Below are 18,640 nucleotides of genomic sequence, written 5' to 3'. Positions count from 1 at the left end.
CTGAAGACCTATTGTGTGTCTGCTAGGTATAAGATACTGTGTACTAAGCCCAGGGATACTGAGTTAAGTAAGACAATTTGTGTGCCTTCAAAACTCACTCTAGAGAGAAAGAAAGGTAGGCAATGATATGTAAATATCTTGCTTGTTTAATAAAAAACTGACAAAGGAAAACGTTTGGAGGATAAAAAAAGTTTGAAGTCCATTGAGGAAAAGAAGAAAGTGACTTCTGCTAACCCTTCCCCCAACCCTCAAATGACTTACAATATGGGGCTGGAGAAAGTGGGTGCCAGGAAAGGGGCAAAACCTGCAGCCAGCTGAGAATGGTGGAGAGACATGAAGACCAGAGAGGGCACTAGGGCAAGTTCATCCAGTGTGAACGTAGCCCTTTTAAATAATCTGATGTATACATATGTAACTAACCTGCACAATGTGCACATGTACCCTAAAACTTAAAGTATAATAATAAAAGAAAAAAAAAACTTAAAAAAAAAAAAAAATCTGATTATCTGCCATTGTCTCATTTTCTGCTGCCCTATGGCATTTTGACAATGAGTAGAACATTATTTTATTGTAATCCATTAACTGTGGGTAATTCTCATTTTTTGAATGTTCTTTCTTGCTCATAAAGTGCCACATTAACTACCACTACATTTGAGTTGCATAACTTTGAGAGCTTTATAAACAAATGACTTTGCTACGGGGTGTATGCCCACCCGTGGGAATATTGCTGAGTTATGATCATCTCACGTGCTTGTGGTCTTACTGGCCCCATGGTCATCAGAGATGTGTGATCCCAAGAGGAAAAACTAGAGTATTGGTTTAGCAGTAATGTCATATTGCAGGTGCCTTTAAACAATGTTGCGCAGTTTAAAGAATATAAAACATAAATTTATGATCACAAAGTGAAGACAAGTTACCACCACCCGGGTCAGGAAACAGACATTTGCTAGCCCTCTAGAAGCCCCCTCTGCCCATTCCCAGTCATGACCCCCTTTCCCTCAAAGGTAAGCACAATCCTGACCTTTAGTCACTTCCTTGCAGCATGTGTTTTCTGTCTCACACTGTGCCAAATCCTTTCTACCTGTGGATTCAGGAAAGCCAGTGTGCTGACACATGGTCTCTCGGGTTGTCATGGTTAAAGTCTGTGCTAATGTGGCTGTCACAGGAATGTGTTTAGGTGCAAGGGTGTTGTGTTCTGCATTTTAACATCAGGTTAGAGGAGAGGCTATGGCGTTTGGCCTGAGGCCTGGTTTCTCACAGGCTCTAGGCGGCGCCTGCTTGCAGGATCTGGTGTAAGGACTGGCCTGGGAGCCCTGGGAGCCATCATCCAGGCTGCTCCTGGCACTTGGAGGTAGGTTGTCAGTACCTTCATTCCATAGCACACGCAAGTGTAATCAGAAACCCTGGGCCTGTGGATTCCTGTAATTTAAACCCCAGTCACTATGGGACTGATTGCATAGGATGGGTTCCATCAAAAGAGTTTCTTATGTAAGAGGATTTAACGTGGTTTTTAGTATCATTGTGTTTTATAGAAGTTCATTTTAACAATGGTGTAATACATTCCTGTAATTGAATTAGCAATACATCAGCATTGTGTTATTTCAGTAGCTACAAGACCGTTTGCCCTGTGTGTACAGACTGCCCGCCCTGTAGGCATGGTCTTGGAGTATGGTAGGTCGTCCTTCCCACCTGTCTATAGAATGATGGGTTTGAAAGCAGTGCCTGGGGCCGACCACGAGGACTCAGAGGTCCATCTTGTACTGCCACAGGCACTAGATGCTGCAGAGTGCCTAACAGGAAGCCAGCATCTGGTGAGCTACTTACTAGTTCGTGAATGAAATTACTGCTCTCATGCTCTCTAGGCTCATGTTTGATTCTGGGAATAAGTTCATGAAGCTGTCGGGAACTTTACTGTAGAGGTTTTCTTTTTACAGGAAGAGCTAGACAGAGCTTACCTAGTAAGGACCAAAACAGTGACCAGATCGAGCAGGGAAGTCTGTTTTGCAGAGAGTGCACCTGGAATCACAGGCAGATGCACAAGAAAAAGGGACACGGAACAAACCCTCTAGTTCCTAAAGAGTGTGGAGACGGCCGGGCGCGGTGGCTCACGCCTGTAATCCCAGCACTTTGGGAGGCCAAGGCGGGCGGATCATGAGGTCAGGAGATCAAGACCATCCTGGATAACACGGTGAAACCCCGTCTCTAGTAAAAATACAAAAAAATTAGCCGGGCATGGGGGCGGGCGCCTGTAGTCCCAGCTACTCGGGAGGCTGAGGCAGGAGAATGGCGTGAACCCGGGAGGCGGAGCTTGCAGTGAGACGAGATCGCGCCACTGCACTCCAGCCTGGGCGACAGAGCGAGACTCCGTCTCAAAAAAAGAGTGTAGAGACAATATTTAGCCTGTGATTTAAAAGAGATGTAACTTTCCTCTTACAGCATCTGCAATAGTGTTTTTCAAACGTGGTCTACCAACCACCTGTGTCAGAGAGGTGGTGGGGGGAAGGTGATTGTGGTAGTGGGTGCGTGTACGAGTGCGCATGAGCGCCCGTGTGTGAGTGTGTGTGTGTGTGTGCGCGCGCGCACACACACTCAGAGAGTGTTTGTCAGAAATGTAAATTCCTGAGTCCTGTAGCAGATACACCAAACCATAATCTATAGGTGTGGAGGACAGGAATCTGCATTTTAATCACATAACTATTTTTGTGCATAGTTGAATCCTAGAATCTCTGATCTAGAGTGGTAGTTTCATTCATTCATTTTGGTGAAGGTTGAGTTGGACTGTGGAGAAACTGGGACTTTTAAAGAAGAAAGAAAAGAAAGCGTAGGCCTGAGACATATTTGCTGATTTGAGAAAAAGAAATACACATGAACTAGGGTGGATTTTTTCATACTCTCCTGGAAGAGTCTCAAATTTCAACTCACCTGTTTTGTAAAATGTTCTGAACCCAGATGAAGATATGCTCTCTGGTGGCTCGGAGATGTCATTGCAACCCCTCCTTCCTTCCTTGCCTTGTCTGGGAGTGGGGTAGTGGGTGTACTTTTGGGGTCCTCTGTGGGGAGAGGTCCACCTGAAATATTAGTGAGTAGAGATCAGCTGGTGAGCCTTGAAGCTGGCTGTGGTTAATTTCCAGTCTCAGTTATTCCAAAAGCAAAATATTTCTCTGTCTTGCTTCCTTCCACCTTTCAGTTCAGGTAACTTAGTTCTCCTACATCAATTGAGAATTGGATAAACAAGAAGCATTGCAAGCACCACATGGATTTCTAGTTCATTTTAAGTTGACCTTTCATTAAAGTGAGTGTCTGTAATCAGTGTCTGTGGTAGCTGCTTTAAATCTTTCAGTATTTATAAAGATTAAGGATTTGTTACTTGCGAAGGTCATTGAGCAACTTCAAGAAATTGGCATCAATGTGACGAACTAAGCACAGCTCATTCTTAGCATTTCAGAATCATAGAAGGTTTGAGCTGGAAGGAATCCCAGAAATCCTCTAACCCAGCAGTGCTCGTGGTTAATTAAGAGACTGAGCTCTGGACCCAGATGGACTGTGTTACATTCATGCTCTGCCAGTTGATACTAGCTGTATTACTCAGTGCCTCAGTTTCCGCAGTTGTCAAATGAGGGTGGTGATACCTACTTCATTGTACTGTTTTGGTATTGTAATGAGTTGATGTATGCAAAATGCTGGGACTGGTGCCCAAAACACGGTAAACATTCACATGCCATTTAGCAAGTGAGAAAAGACCCAGAGAAATGTTGATTTTTCCTGAGGTCATATCACAACTCCAAGGTTTAGAAACTAGGCCTTTTAATTCATAGTCTTATTATGTTTCTGTCAATTGTACCAGTTAACTAGTTCTTAAACTATGGGTTCCAAAGTTTATATCTGCCAATATAAGCACTAATATTTATGAGGCTCTGCTTAGTCTCAGTGCTCAGAGATAATTCTCAAATAACAAGATGTGAATATAACATAAAGAGATTAAGACACACAGCAGGACTTTTCTGTCCCTTGCCGAGTAATGCAGCCTTTAAAAACTGTTAGGAAAACGGTATAAAGGCACTGGATGCAAATGTTCTTTCCTCACTTTGCTCAGTGTCTGGCATTAACACCTGGCAATTGTATGGCTAGAGTCAGCAAGAAAAAACAAAACTATATGTATACTATGATGTTTATGTATATATTATGTAATGAAGGAAAAATAAATTTTTCCTACACGTATATACACAGATGTATATATGTAACATATATTATGTAATATGTGTAATATATACTATATTACATATTATATATTAATATATACTATATTACATATATTGTGTATTATATGTCATATATTATGTATATATGTATTATGTATATATGTCATATAATATATTACACATAAATATTATGTATTATATGTGTTATATAATATGTAATATGTATTTATGTATTATGTAATATGTATTACATATATGTATTATGTTTTATGTATATATTATATACATAAGTACAATACACATTATGTAATATATTATAATATATGCATATATTATATGCATATAATATATAATATGTATTATAATATATGCATATATTATATGCATATAATATATAATATTAATATTAATAATATATAATATATAATATATGCATATATTATAATACATATACTGTATATTACATACATTAGATATTATGTATATTACATAATATGTTATATATTATGTAATATATATGCGATATATAATATATACACATATATTCTGATATATGTAATATATAATATATGTCTATTTTATATATAATACATATTACATATGTGTTATAATGTAATATATTAGATAATCTATATTACCTAAGGTAATATATGTCTATATATTATATTATTTATATTTTATATATATAAATCTGTGTGTATACACGTGTATGCAACAAATCGAAGGAAAAATAGTGAAAGTTCCTACTACAAAACCACATTCTCTCTGAGCTACTTATACTTGCTTTATTTCCTTTCTTCTATTTTAACAAACTTTCTTTTCCTGTGTATAAGGAAGAGGTGTTAGATGTTTCCTCCTGTTTACATAGTTGAATTGGAATTACTTATAATTTTACCTAGAAGGGAATGGATTTTGTTTTTAAAAACTCCTAATAGTGGGACATCAATGGTGTATATTTTTGTCCCATGTGCCTGTTAGCCACCCACTTCAAGCCATGAGTGTTTACCCAGAGTTTGCTATGTGAGATTCTTCTTTATTCCTCCCACTGGGAAGATATTTCCTGTGCCCTAAGGGCAGGGTGGCCCTGTTGAGAAAACCCTCTAAAACCTCCCTGATGATAGGGTAACAGTTTGTACTTAGATCTGCGTGACCCTGGAGAAGTTACTTCTTTAAAGTTTAATTTCCTTATCAATAATGGGTTTAATTCTAGTGTATGTTTGATAGATCTTCTGTGTCCAGAGAATTGGCCAAGAGAGCTATATTTAATTCTTTCTCTTCTTCATTTCCAAAGCAGCCTGAGTATCTATTGTATATGGTTGCTTTTGTGGACAGGATTACAGATGTGGAAGATAAGTGATCAAAAGTGATTTGGAATGACAGTGTAGGGTACGCCTCTGGCAGCTGGGTCAGGGTGGGCTGTGCGGTTGTATGGTTGGTGGTTTGGATACTGATGTTGCTTAAAGAAACAAAAGTAGTTGAAGTAAAAGATTATAGCAAGTAAAATTACATTTTGGGGGGCTTGTGTAACTCTTGTAGTTTTAGTAACAGGCCTTTGATATGTGATGTGCACCCCGTGACATGTTTACCAGTTCCCCTTAGCATCATAATCTGTTTTAGATCAGCATTCCCTTTGCCAGGTGTTATCTGGATGGATTTCTCTGGGCCAGTCTGCAGCAGCTTTGAGACTTACATAAAGTTGAACAACATAGGCGTTAGAGGCACCCCCACCCCTCACAGTCAAACATCTGTGTATAACTTTTGACTCCCCCAAAACATAACTACTTATAGCCTACTCTTGACCGGAAACCTTACGGAAAATATAAACAGTTGATTAAGACATATTTTGTATATTATCCATATTACATATTGTATTCTTACAGTAGGTAAGCTAGAGAAAGGAAAATGTTATTAAGAAAATCATGAAAGAAAATATATTTACTGTTCATTAGGTGGAAGTGGATCATCATAAAGTTCTCCATCCTCATTGTCTTCATGTTGAGTAGGCTGAGGAGGAGGAGGAGGAAAGTTTGCTGTCTCAGGGTTGGCAGAGGCAGAAGAAAATCTGTGTATAAGTGGACCACGTAGTTCAAATTCGTGTTGTGCAAGGGTCAACTGTACTTACTGGAAAGCATGGACATTTGGTTCCAGGCCTTGGAATTTCATGTCGTTGAACACTGACAGAATCCAGCCCCGCCATTAATCAGGAAAGGATGCCAGATCCCATTTTGCATTGTAATGTTTGGCTCATTCCAAGCAGCTTATCTGGGATATTTCAGGCATGAAATTTAAGCAGCCAGGAGTAACCTGTTCACTTTTTATGGCAGAAATGGGGAAGCTTCCAGTCTGGGAATTAGATTCAGTACATGGGAGTGAAAGGTCATATGGTGCCTTCAAATGAAATACCCTTATAATTTAAAAAATCTGCAAATAAATAGTAATAAGAACAATGATCAGGTTAATGAGAGTTCGTTGACCCATTAACACATAATTGCCCATCATACTCAGAAGTCCTAGGGTTCAGTTGAAGAAGCACAGAGGCAGGAGGGTGTGTTGGTTACTAGCATACAGCTGCAGCCAGGATCTGGTTTGCTTTTGGCTCTGCCACTTAGTTGCAGTGTGACAATTAGCTTAACTTCCCTGGGACTCAGTTTCTTAATTTCAAGGTGAGAGAAGGTAATTATAATAACTGTCTCTTAAGGCAGCTGTGAGGATTATATAAATAAGTTAATTGGCTGAAGTAGAGTTTGGTACTTACGGTGTCTATGTAAGTTACCTTTGTAAACTCAAAACCTACTGAGTTTTTCCTTCTCCTCCTATCTTTATTTCCCTGTCAGTCCATCTACAGTTGGGAAATAATTCCCCATGTGTTTCTCTTGTTTGTATAGTAGCCTTGGAAGTTAGAAGTAGTGGGTAGAGTCTCCTATGCAGCAAAAGGCAGGTATGCTGATTGCTTGTTATAAAAGATTAAGGTTTCCTAAGCTCATATAAACCTAACAATACAAATTTTTTGGCTGCCATTTTTTTTTTTTTTTTGCTGTTAGAGTTTGTGTGTTTATTTTTGCTAGTTCAGATTTTATATCAGGTTCTAATTTCTACAACATTTACCTTTTTTTTTTTTGCATTTCTTCTGCTAAAGCATATTTTCCTTTTAAAAGTCTTTTCGTTAAAAATTTTAGTAATTGAGCTATTTTTGTTTGCCAAAGCAAAACAGTTGTTCTTTTTTCACCTCAGATAAACAACTAATATTGCTTAAATATTTAGTGGGCAGTACTAGATCTTTATTCCTATGTGTAAGCAATTTATTACTAATTTCTTTTAAAAGCATATCACTCAAGAATTCTTTTTCCAAATGACTAATAATGATGCTTCATACTTCTGTGATTAAAACATAGCTAGCAAAAAGCTAATTGAGTTACTTTATCTTTTTAAAATACTTCCAACATTCTTCTTGCTCTTTATTCATTATTGTGAATATCTAAAAAATTATTTAATAAATAAGTGATACTAAGTTCAATAGTATTTACATGTACTGTTTACAAAGAACTGTACCCTAGTGAATATTCAAGCACTGGAAAATGCCTATGAACATTATCTGATCGTGTTAACATTTGGATCTTCTAGAAAGATTAACAGCACTGCATATAATCAGTATTTGTATAAAGCCTACTATGTGAAGCTTATTAATATTAATTTTATTTGCAATATTGACTCACCCTTGGCGGCAGACAGGACATCGAACTCACGCTTAGAACATGGGAACAGCTACAAGGAAGACTGAGTGATTGGATGGGGCTCTTCTCTTCTGCACACTCCTGTCTCAGTTCTCGGAAATGTTGGCCTTAACCTTTACCTCTGCAGGACGGCATTTCCTGTGCTTGCTTTGGACTTGTCAGTGGACTTGATGTTGATTGCTAAAAAAGCAAGAAAATTATAATACTGTTTTTGCTGTTTCTCATCTGATTTTTCTAGGGATTCTGCAAAACCTATAAATTTCCAACTAAATTCTGGAAAGGAGTTACTACACAGAAACACTGTTCTCATTTCACTCCAGACAAACTTCTCAGTTGTTGCTGCGTCTGTGCGGGCGTACGGGGTCTCTCTGATCTTACCTCTGATGATTGTTCCCTTGGCTCATTGTGCTCCATTCACTCTGGCCTCCTTGCTCTCCTGAGATACACCTGGCACATGTTCCTGTGGTACACCTGTTTCTGCTTTCCCTGGAATGTGCTTCCCCTGACATGTTTGCTCACTCCCCTTCCTCTAGGACATGCTCACATGTCCCCTTTGGAATGAGGCCTTTGGTGACCACTCTAGACAAAATAACCCAGCCCCCAAGCACTCTCTGGCCCTCTGCCTGCTTTCTGTTTCCTCCATGGCACTTAGCACTTGTCTGACACTACTGTGGGGTGGTCCTGAGGGCAGTGATTGTGTATACTGCTTTATCTTCAGTGCTGCAACACTGCCTGTTGCATAGTAGAGGCTCTGTAGTTATTTGTTAAATGAATGAATGAGGTTACTCTTACAGTTTTGTATGGAACAGCTAGGAGACAGGTAAGATTGGTGACCGAGAGTTGTATTAGGAGGCTGTTGTCATGGACCCCCTGGGATTTGGTAAGAATCCAAACCAAAGGGTTGGAGAAGTGAAACAGTCAAGAGACAGGGTGGGTAGGTGTGGTGGTGATGCATCTCCTTTGGGAATGGAGGAGAGGGGAAAATGAGAGCATTCTGGAATATTCCCTGTTTTTAGCCTGGCAATTAGATGGTCTTTCCGTTGAGCTAAGATAAAGAATACCGGAAAAAGACTAAGCATTTCTTTTACAAAGCAAATTGTGTGTATTAGTAGAGAACAACATATTTCTGAAATTGGTGTTTGTATGAAATATAGTTTCTCAAAGGCTCTAAGTAACACTTGCTGAAATGCTGATTTTAGTTTGAGGTCAAGTTTCCTAAAATGTTTTAAAAGCTAGCCATGCAGGAAGGCTTTGGCCTCCAGGGAGTTTATATCTTTAGATAGAGAGATTTTTCTATATTTGGGAGCTAAACTGGAGTTTCTGAAGGTCTGAATACTTAGTTAGCTTCTCAGTACCTGGAGTCACTAATAAAATTAACATTTTAAATAGGAAGTTTACAGTTCTTCCCTCTTTTAATAAATGTTTCCTTGTATAAGAATGATCTTTGAAGCAGAGGCCTCAACCGCATTCCTTATTACACTGCTGCAGCTCTGGATGTACCCATGAAGCCCTGTAATTGGAATCTTCTGGCTGGCTCAGATAAGCAGCTTATTTGTGAGCCAGGTCCTGCCCTGTTTCTTTAAGGCCTCAAAGCAGGAAGATGGTGAATTTTATGCAATTCTGAGTTGACTCCAATCCAGATGTATTTTGGAACTAGGTAGAATATGACTGGTAAGTGAATTTTAATATTTTAATTGAGTTACTTGGATGAATTTAGAGTGATTCTAGATATTTGCTAATAAAAAATACAGAGTTCATGTTTGTGAGGCTTTTCACTGATTACAATTCATTACTTTGTTCCAAGATAATTTTGTCTCCCTTCTTGCTTCTCACCTGCCACGTGGGAAGCCTTGGCCTCTTTCTTGCTGAGGCTCAGGCTCCTTTGAATAGCAGAGATGAGGGCATGATGCTGGTGACACCTGCTGGCGTGACCCCATTTGGGGAGGCTCTGGCTTCTTTCCTATATGGTTAGAGGTGTCCAGGACCTCTGAGAACCCTGTCTGTTAAATGGAAAGAGTTGGCCTAGAGCCTCTCAGGCATCTCCCAGCATTGAAATTCTGTGCTCTAACTGCTTTTGGTAAAAAGAATGCAGTAGATCTGAATGTACTGATGTGGAAGGATGTCCACGACATATTGTTGAGTGAAAAAAGCAACTTGTAGAACATTTTGTGTGTCTAGAAAAAGAATACATAGTGATGTAATCTGTTAGCAATTGGGGGAGTAGAAGGGAAGGACTTTTACTTCTTAATTTATATCCCTTGGAACTAAATTTATTCACCCATATGACTTTTATAATTTTAAAAGAAAAGCAACTAGAAAGCCAATCATTTTAGATGAGCTGTGGTGGGGCCAGCCCCTGAACCTTCTCGGTGCCTGCATTCGGTGGCTGCAGCCTGCTCCTGCATGCTGTACTCCCTCTAGCAGCAGCTGGCTTGGGCTGAGAGGCCGCTTCCCACTTGCACTAGCAGGGAACCTTTGTTTTTTCATACCTGCCAGCTGGAACTGTCTTCCCTGCCTGGCTCCATTGACATTTGGATTTACAACTCATATTTTAAAGTTAAAATATACAGGTTGTGCTTCTTAAAAATCACTAACGTTTCAATTTTTCATTTGCTTAGGCTTGCTTTTCTGAAATTAGTAGGCCTTAATGAGGTTTTGGTGAGTTCCAGGATAGTCTTTCCCTGACTGACAGACCGGAACAGGTTTTTGTGTGTATTTACTGACAATGAGTACTGCAGTATGTAACTAATAAAGAATTAAAATACTACTTTTTCTAGGGATGTTTCAGTTTTAATAGAAGGCTCTTAAAGTTTTTAGGAATCAAAGCTCCGAGTCTCAAGCACCTCTTGACTAATGGTGATCCCATATTTTTAATTAGGCATGATGTATGGTTACTCCCAAGTCACCTGTGTAGGCTGGAGATGCTGTGGGATGTGGCAGTAGGTGACGGTTAGGTGGTGATTGTAGGTGCAGAGTGAGTTGGGTGACATGCTGGGAAGACTTTCATATATTGTACCAAGACCCTATGTGTCCCTTCTGTTTTCAGGTGCCTCGTGCCTTTCCTTTATTGGGTCTTATCTGAATAATTTCATCTGTTGCTTTGAGTATAACTAAATATTAAGATAAAAACTATCTAGTGGAGCATCAGTAGCTTATAATTTAGCAAATGGGCCTTTGTTGGCACTTTGATTTAACTAATGTAGATGACCTATTCAAGAAGAGTAACTTTAGGCTTTTCAGTGAGTGACGTGAATTTAGCACATCACATGAAGCACATGTCTTGGAGCTATTAGCTGTCATAGTTTATCGAGTCAGATACCTAAAAGCAGTGGTTCAGAGATGCAGGCATGAACTTTTCCACCTGCCTTACCTTGCTGAGGTCATTTTAAATGCCCCAAGCTAGAAATCGGGTAAAGATTTATAATTTGTCAAACTGAAAATAGAAGAATATGATGAGATGTAGCTTGGGGTGAAAGTAGATTTTTTTTTTCTTAAAAATCAGTAGTACTATAATGTAATAATAGTTTTCTTTTATTGAGTTTTCATTTGTTTACTGTAAAGTCAGGAAATATACTAAGTACTTTTTGTGCATGGTCTCATTAAACCCACAGAGCAACTCTATGAATATCATCCCATCTTACAGACGAAGTAGCTGAGTAACAAAGAGGCTAAACACCTTGACCAAGGCGGTATATTTAACTAATAAATGTTAAAGCTGGGATTTGAACCCCAGGGGTTAAATCCAGGTCCAGAGTGTTAACCACTGAATTATACTCTTTCCCTTAAGTGGATGATAAAACCTTGCTAACTAAGGCTAATTGTGACCTTATTGTGGACAACACTAATGTGACTTCATTTAAGAATATTTAGTGTCGGCATAGATCACAACACCATGGCTGTGATTGGCACCGTGGTTGTTTTCATTTCTGTGGCTGCTGTAACAAATTACCACAAATGTGGTGACTTAATCAAGGCATTGGCAGGGCTGTGCTCCCTCTGCAGGTTCTAGGAGAGAATCTGATCTTTGCCTCTACCAGTTTATGGTGCCTGTCAGCCTCCCTTGATTTGCGGCTGCCCTACTCCCATCTTTGCTCTGGTGTTCACACTGCCTTCTTCTCTTCTCTTTGGTGTCAGGTCACTCTCTACCTCCCTCTTACAAGGAAGGATACCTTTGATTGCATTTAGAGCCCACCAGGATAATTCCCCCATCTCAAGGTCATTAACCTAATCACACCTGTAAAGTCCTTTTTGCCATGTAAGATAACATTCACAGATTCCAGGGATTAGGACATGGATATCTTTTGGCGGGGGACGGGGCACTATTTAGCCTACTACAGTGGCAAATATTAATAGAACTTTCAGTCCGCCTTGTAGGAGTATGCTTAATGTCAACAATTTCCTAACTGTTTTGCAGGACACAGATGTTAAAAATGTGAAAGAATTCTGTTGTCAAACAGACTTGAGAGTCATTGTGTAATATATCCCTCTTTAAGGAGATTCCCAATGCACAATGAAGGCTTTGAGAATTCCTGTGGCAATGAAAGCTGCGTAACCTTGTCAAACCCAGGATTCCTCAGACTTAGTTGATTACAAACCACTTCTTTTTAAAGGGTATGTCTACTTACATATCAAAAAATACTTGAAGATTCCTTAGGAAGCATGAGTTGAGTTACTTGTTACCTGTTAGTCTTTTGAAGGCATAGAGTGTGTTTTAACTGACTTTTTGTTACTAAATATCTTAAACATGCTTGGAATTGATTGGACAGAATAAAACCAAGATAAATATACAAAATTAAATGATTCAGGGATAATGTGGGTTATGCCTTGCGTGCCTGTCTGAGGAGTTTGGACTTGATTCCCTAGACCAAGGATTGGCACACTGTAACTTGTGGGCCAAATCCAGCCTTCTGCCTGTTTTTATAAATAAAGTTTTATTGGAACACAGCCACATCAATTTGTTTGCATATTGCGTGTGACTGTTTTGGTGCTATAATAGCAGAGTAGGGGATAGGCTTGCAGGGCTTAAAAAATCTGAGCTTTTACACAAAAAGTTTGCCAACCCTGATATAAGTAGTGGGAAGCCATGAAAGGGTTTTGATCAGGGAGGTGTGTCTTCAGATTTGTGTGTCAGAAAGCTTACTCCAGCAGCTGTGTGGAGGATGGATCGGAGAATACAATGAACAGGGGGATGGCAGAGGGAATGGGAGGGAAGGGAACAGCAGAAAGACATTTTGGACATAGAATCTACTATAAGCCTGGGTATGGGGTATGGGAGGGAGAGGAGCCAAAGACAGTTTTGTAAAATAACCTTTTAATTTTAGAATACTTTTAGATTTACAGAAAAGTTGCAAAGATAGTACAGAGTTCTCGTATTCCCAGATCCAGTTTCCCTTACTGCTAATATCTTACATCGATATGAAACATTCCTCATAACTAATGATCCAATATTGATATCTTATTATTAACTCAAGTCATAATTTTTAAATATTTTCTTAGTTTTTACCTAGTGTCCCTTTTCTCTTCCATGATCCCATTCAGTATTCCACATTACATCTAGTTGCCATGTCTCTTTTGAGCCCTAGACGGTGACTGTTTCTCAGGCCTTGCTGGTTTTTCATGACCTTGACAGTCTTGAGGAGTACCAGTCAGGTGTTTCATAGAATGTCCCTTAATTGGGATTTGTCTGATGCTTTGCTAATGATTAGATTGGGGTTATGGGTTTTTGTGAGGAAGATCACAGAAATGAAGTGCCATTTTCATCGTATTATATCTAGAGTACATAGTACCAACATGACTGCTCACATTGATATTGAGCTTGATCACCTGATCAAGCTGAGCTAGTGTTTGGCAGATTTCTCCACTGTCAAGTTACTTTTGTTCACCCTTTCCATACTGTGCCCTTTGGAAGGAAGTCACTATATGTAGCCCACACAAAAGGAGTAGGGAGAAGTTACGCTTCTCCTTGTGGTTGGAATGTCTACATAAATTACTTTGAATTCTTCTGCACAGAAGGTTTGCATATTCGCTCCCATTTATTTAATCAATGATTTATTTTTTAGTATAGATTCATGGATATTTAATTTATGCTTCAGGTTATAATGCAATACTACATTATTTATTTGGTTGGTCAAGTTGTTCCAGCTTTGGCCTTCGGGAGTTCTTACAGTGTGTGTATGTTTTAGTACGTCCTTATTTTCTGGCATTCCAGGATGCTCAGGCTTATCTTGAATATTTGCTTGCCCCAGACCTAGAATCAGCCAGTTTTCCAAGGAGTTCAAGGGTTTAAGCAGAGGTAAAAGTTGTCAAAGGAGGTTGACGAGGAGGGGTCAGAGAAGCAGGTGTATTAGTACAATCTCAGGGCATGCCAGGGTAGCAGATTGGTGAGTGTGCCTTTTTAAGTCAAGGTTCCGGGATAGATAGTATAGGAGTCTGGCTGCTGGAGAGGGCTGGGAGGAAGGGCAGTAGAAGATAAGGCTGGAGCCAGAGGTGTTGGCCTTGAAAACCAGTCCAAGGCATGTTAACTCTCTTTGGCAGGAAGGGTGTATTGTAGGGCTGATAAAAGCTGTGCTTCAGGATAGCTAGTCCGCAGCTTCATGCAAATTAGATAGAGGGATTAGAACTTGCAGTTGCTTCATTGGGAAATTTGGAAATGGGTGCTTGGTGAGGTAATGAAAAGAGGCAGGAAGCAGTGGCCTATTATTTGCTACCAAGGATTTTTGCATAGATTAGATTCCTTCTTAGGGAAAAAAAAGTTAGTGATTAAGCAGTCTGTTTGCTTACAAGCAAATGTATACAATTTAAAAAAGTAGATTGTCTTAAAATATCTACTCTGCCTGTTGTATTTACTAATGTGTGCAGTCTCCTTTTCTTGGAAAAGACTGAAAGGTGGACTTAAACTCCACCCAGTTTGGAAAGTCACAGAATCCAAGTTAATGGAGTCTGCATTTTTAATTTGATTTTTATGTGGTGTCTCCAGTCAATTTCAAAATTATTTCCTGTTGAACTTTCTGCTTTATCTTTTTTAGATGGTGGTTTATGTAGCTTTTAATAGCTGTGGTGTTTCTGAGATAATTGATGGCAGAGAGGAATTCTGGCTGAGCCTCGGTTGTATGGAATTAATAATCCTGGGAATACTTATTTGTTTTTGATTGGCTGCTGGCATTTAAAATTTTTCATTTCTTTTGCATAAACCTGGGAGAACACATGTGACTACACTTTAATCTGCATGTCTTATAAAGAGAAAAGCAGAGTCACCAAATTAATGCAATGATCTGAATTTTTTTTACTTTTTTTTTCTTCAAGTTCAGGGATAGATGTGCAGGATGTGCAGATTTGTTACATAGGTAAATGTGTGCCATGGTGGTTTGCTGCATGGATCATCCCAACACCTAGGTATTAAGTCCAGCATCCATTAGCTATGCTTCCTGATGCTCTCCCTCCCCTACCATCCCTCTCTGGCAGGCCCTAATATGTGTTGTTCCCCTCCCTGTGTCCATGTGTCCTCATCATTCAGCTCCCACTTATAAGTGAGAACATGTGGTGTTTCATTTTCTATTCCTGTGTTAGTTTGCTGAGGATAATGGCTTCCAATGCCATGTGTGTCCCTGCAAAGGACATGATCTCATTCCTTTTTATGGCTTCGTAGTATTCCGTGGTGTATATGTACATTTTCTTTATCCAGTCTATCACTGATGGGCATCTGGGTTGATTTCATGTCTCTACTATTATGAATAGTGCTGCAATGAATGTACGTGTGCATGTATCTTTATAATAGAATGATTTATATTCCTTTGGGTGTATACCCAGTAATGGGATTGCTGGGTCAAATGGTATTTCTGCCTCTTGGTCTTTGAGGAATCACCACACTGTCTTCCACAATGGTTGGACTAATTTACCTTCCCACCAACAGTATATAAGCGTTCCTTTTTCTCTGCAGCCTTGCCAGGATCTGTTGTTTTTTGACTTTTTAGTAATAGTCATTCTGACTGGCATGAGTTGGTATCTCATTGTGGTTTTGATTTGCATTTCTCTAATGATCAGTGATGAAGCTTTTTTTCCTGTTTGTTGGCCATATGTATGTCTTCTTTTGAGAATTGTCTGTCCATGTCCTTTACCCACTTTTTAATGGTTTTTTTTTCTTGTAAATTTAAGTTCCTTGTAGACTCTGGATATTAGACATTTGTCAGTTGGATAGATTGCACAAATTTTCTCCCATTCTGTAGGTTGTCTGTTCACTCTGATGATAGTTTCTTTTGCTGTGTAGAAGTTCTTTGGTTTAATTAGATCCATGTGTCAGTTTTTGCTTTTGTCGCAATGGCTTTTGGCATTTCGTCATGAAATCTTTGCCTGGGCCTATGTCCTGAGTGGTATTGCCTAGACTTTCTTCTAGGGATTTTATAGTTTTGGGTTTTACACTAAGTTTTTAATCCATCCTGAGTTAACTTTTGTATATGGTGTAAGGAAGGGGTCCAGTTTCAGTTTTCTGCATATGGCTAGCCAGTTATTCCAGCACCATTTATTAAATAGGGAATCGTTTCCCCATTGCTTGTTTTTGTCAGGTTTGTCAAAGATGAGATGGCTGTAGATGTGTACTCTTATTTCTGAATTCTGTATTCTGTTCTATTAGTTTATGTGTCTGTTTTTGTACCAGTACCATGCTGTTTTGGTTATTGTAGCCTGGTAGTATAGTTTGAAGTTGGGTAGCATGATGCCTCCAGCCTTGTTCTTTCTGCTTAGGATTGCCTTGGCTATTTGGGCTCATTTTTGGTTCCATATGAATTTTAAAATAGTTTTTTCTAGTTCTATGAAGAATATCAATGGTAGTCTCAGGTATGTCCTTATAGCAGTGTGAGAATGGACTAATACACTTGTCTTGTGCCATTTTTCAAGAGGAATGCTTCCAGCTTTTGCCCATTCAGTATGATATTGGCTGTGGGTTTGTCATGTTATTTTGAGGTATGTTCCTTCAATACCTAGTTTGTTGAGAGTTTTTAACATGAAGAGATGTTGAATTTTATCAAAGGCCTTTCCTGTATCTGTTGAAATAATTATGTGGTTTTTGTCTTTAGTTCTGTTTATGTGATGAATTGCATTTATTGATTTGCATATGTTGAACCAAACTTGCATCCCAGGAATGAAACTGACTTGATTATCATGGATAAGTTTTTTGATGTGTTGCTGGATTTGGTTTGCCGGTATTTTCTTGAGGATTTTTGCATCAGTGTTCATCAAGGATTTTGACCTGAAGATTTCTTTTTTTGTTGTATCTCTGCCAGGTGTTGGTATCAGGATGATGTTGACCTCATAGAATGAGTTAGGGAGGCGTCCCTCCTTTTCAGTTTTTGGAATAGTTTCAGTAGAAATAGTACCAGCTCTTCTTTGTATATCTGGTAGAATTCAGCTGTGAATCTATATGGTCCTGGGCTTTTTTTGGTTGCTAGGCTATTTATTACTGCTTCAATTTCAGAACTCATTATTGGTCTATTCAGGGATTCAATTTCTTCCTGGTTAAGTTTTGGGAGGGTATATGTATCTAGGAATTTATCCATTTATTCTAGATTTTCTAGTTTATATGCACAGAGGTGGTTTTTAGTATTCCCCGATGGTTGTTTGTATTTTTGTGGGGTCAGTGGTGATATCCCCCTATCTGATTGTGTTTATTTGCTTTTACTCTCTTTTATCTTCTTTTTTATGCTAGCTAGTGGTCTATATGGTCTGAATTTTTAAAATAATCCCTTTACTCTTGAAATTATTTTGGACACAAAACCACTGATTCTGGAGTGGAGTCCTTTTTTGTTATTTAATTCCTCAAATGTTGTGATTTGTACGTTTGGTTCAATAGAAACAACTCTTCTGTGCCTCCTCTAGACATCTGTCTTCTTTAAGCAAATTAATTTAGTGATATAGAGTATACTCCTTTGTCAGGCCATGGGCATGTTCCTGTAAACCAGGAGTCTTTGTTAGGCTCATTTCTGAACAGTAATACCTATTTTGGGATGGAAACAGCATTTGATTAAAGAGAAATTCCAAGTTTTAAAAATCTGTAAAATGAGGATTAAAATATTTAGGTATAAGGGAGGAAAAGCAAGTGCCACAAGTTCTAAGCAGGGTCTTTTTTTTTATTATTATATTTTAAGTTTTAGGGTACATGTGCACAACGTGCAGGTTTGTTACATATGTATACATGTGCCATGTTGGTGTGCTGCACCCATTAACTCATAATTTACATTGGGTATATCTCCTAATGCTATCCCTCCCCTCTCCCCCGACCCCACAACAGGCCCTGGTGTGTGATGGTCCCCTTCCTGTGTCCAAGTGTTCTCATTGTTCAATTTCCACCTATGAGTGAGAACATGCGGTGTTTGGTTTTTTGTCCTTGTGATAGTTTGCTGAGAATGATGGTTTCCAGCTTCATCCATGTCCCTACAAAGGACATGAACTCATCATTTGTTATGGCTGCATAGTAATCCATGGTGTATATGTGCCACATTTTCTTAATCCAGTCTATCATTGATGGACATTTGGGTTGATTCCAAGTCTTTGCTATTGTGAATAGTGTCACAATAAACATACATGTGCATGTGTCTTTATAGCAGCATGATTTATAATCCTTTGGGTATATACCCAGTAATGGGATGGCTGGGTCAAATGGTATTTCTAGTTCTAGAGCCCTAAGCAGGGTCTTTTGTTACAATCCTCTTTTAAAAACTC

General features: G+C 38.9%; 1 protein-coding gene across 24 annotated transcripts in view; it reads left to right on the top strand.

The window, feature by feature from the left end:
* SGMS1 (sphingomyelin synthase 1) overlaps positions 1 to 18,640 on the top strand; it is a 350,796-nt gene that overhangs the window by 96,391 nt on the left and 235,765 nt on the right. Inside the window, exon 1 of one of the 24 annotated variants that reach the window (XM_054659379.2) lies at positions 9,504 to 9,601. The exons of the other annotated variants lie outside the window; for them this stretch is intronic. The gene's annotated coding sequence lies outside the window, so the exon portion shown is untranslated. Of the gene's footprint in view, positions 1 to 9,503; positions 9,602 to 18,640 lie in introns of those variants that run through there. 24 annotated transcript variants of the gene reach the window in all.

Source organism: Pan troglodytes, chromosome 8 (genome assembly GCF_028858775.2).
Source record: "Pan troglodytes isolate AG18354 chromosome 8, NHGRI_mPanTro3-v2.0_pri, whole genome shotgun sequence".
NCBI classification, from domain to species: domain Eukaryota; kingdom Metazoa; phylum Chordata; class Mammalia; order Primates; family Hominidae; genus Pan; species Pan troglodytes.
The sequence above is the reverse complement of the archived record's forward strand: the minus strand, read 5'-3'. Positions and strand labels throughout refer to the sequence as shown.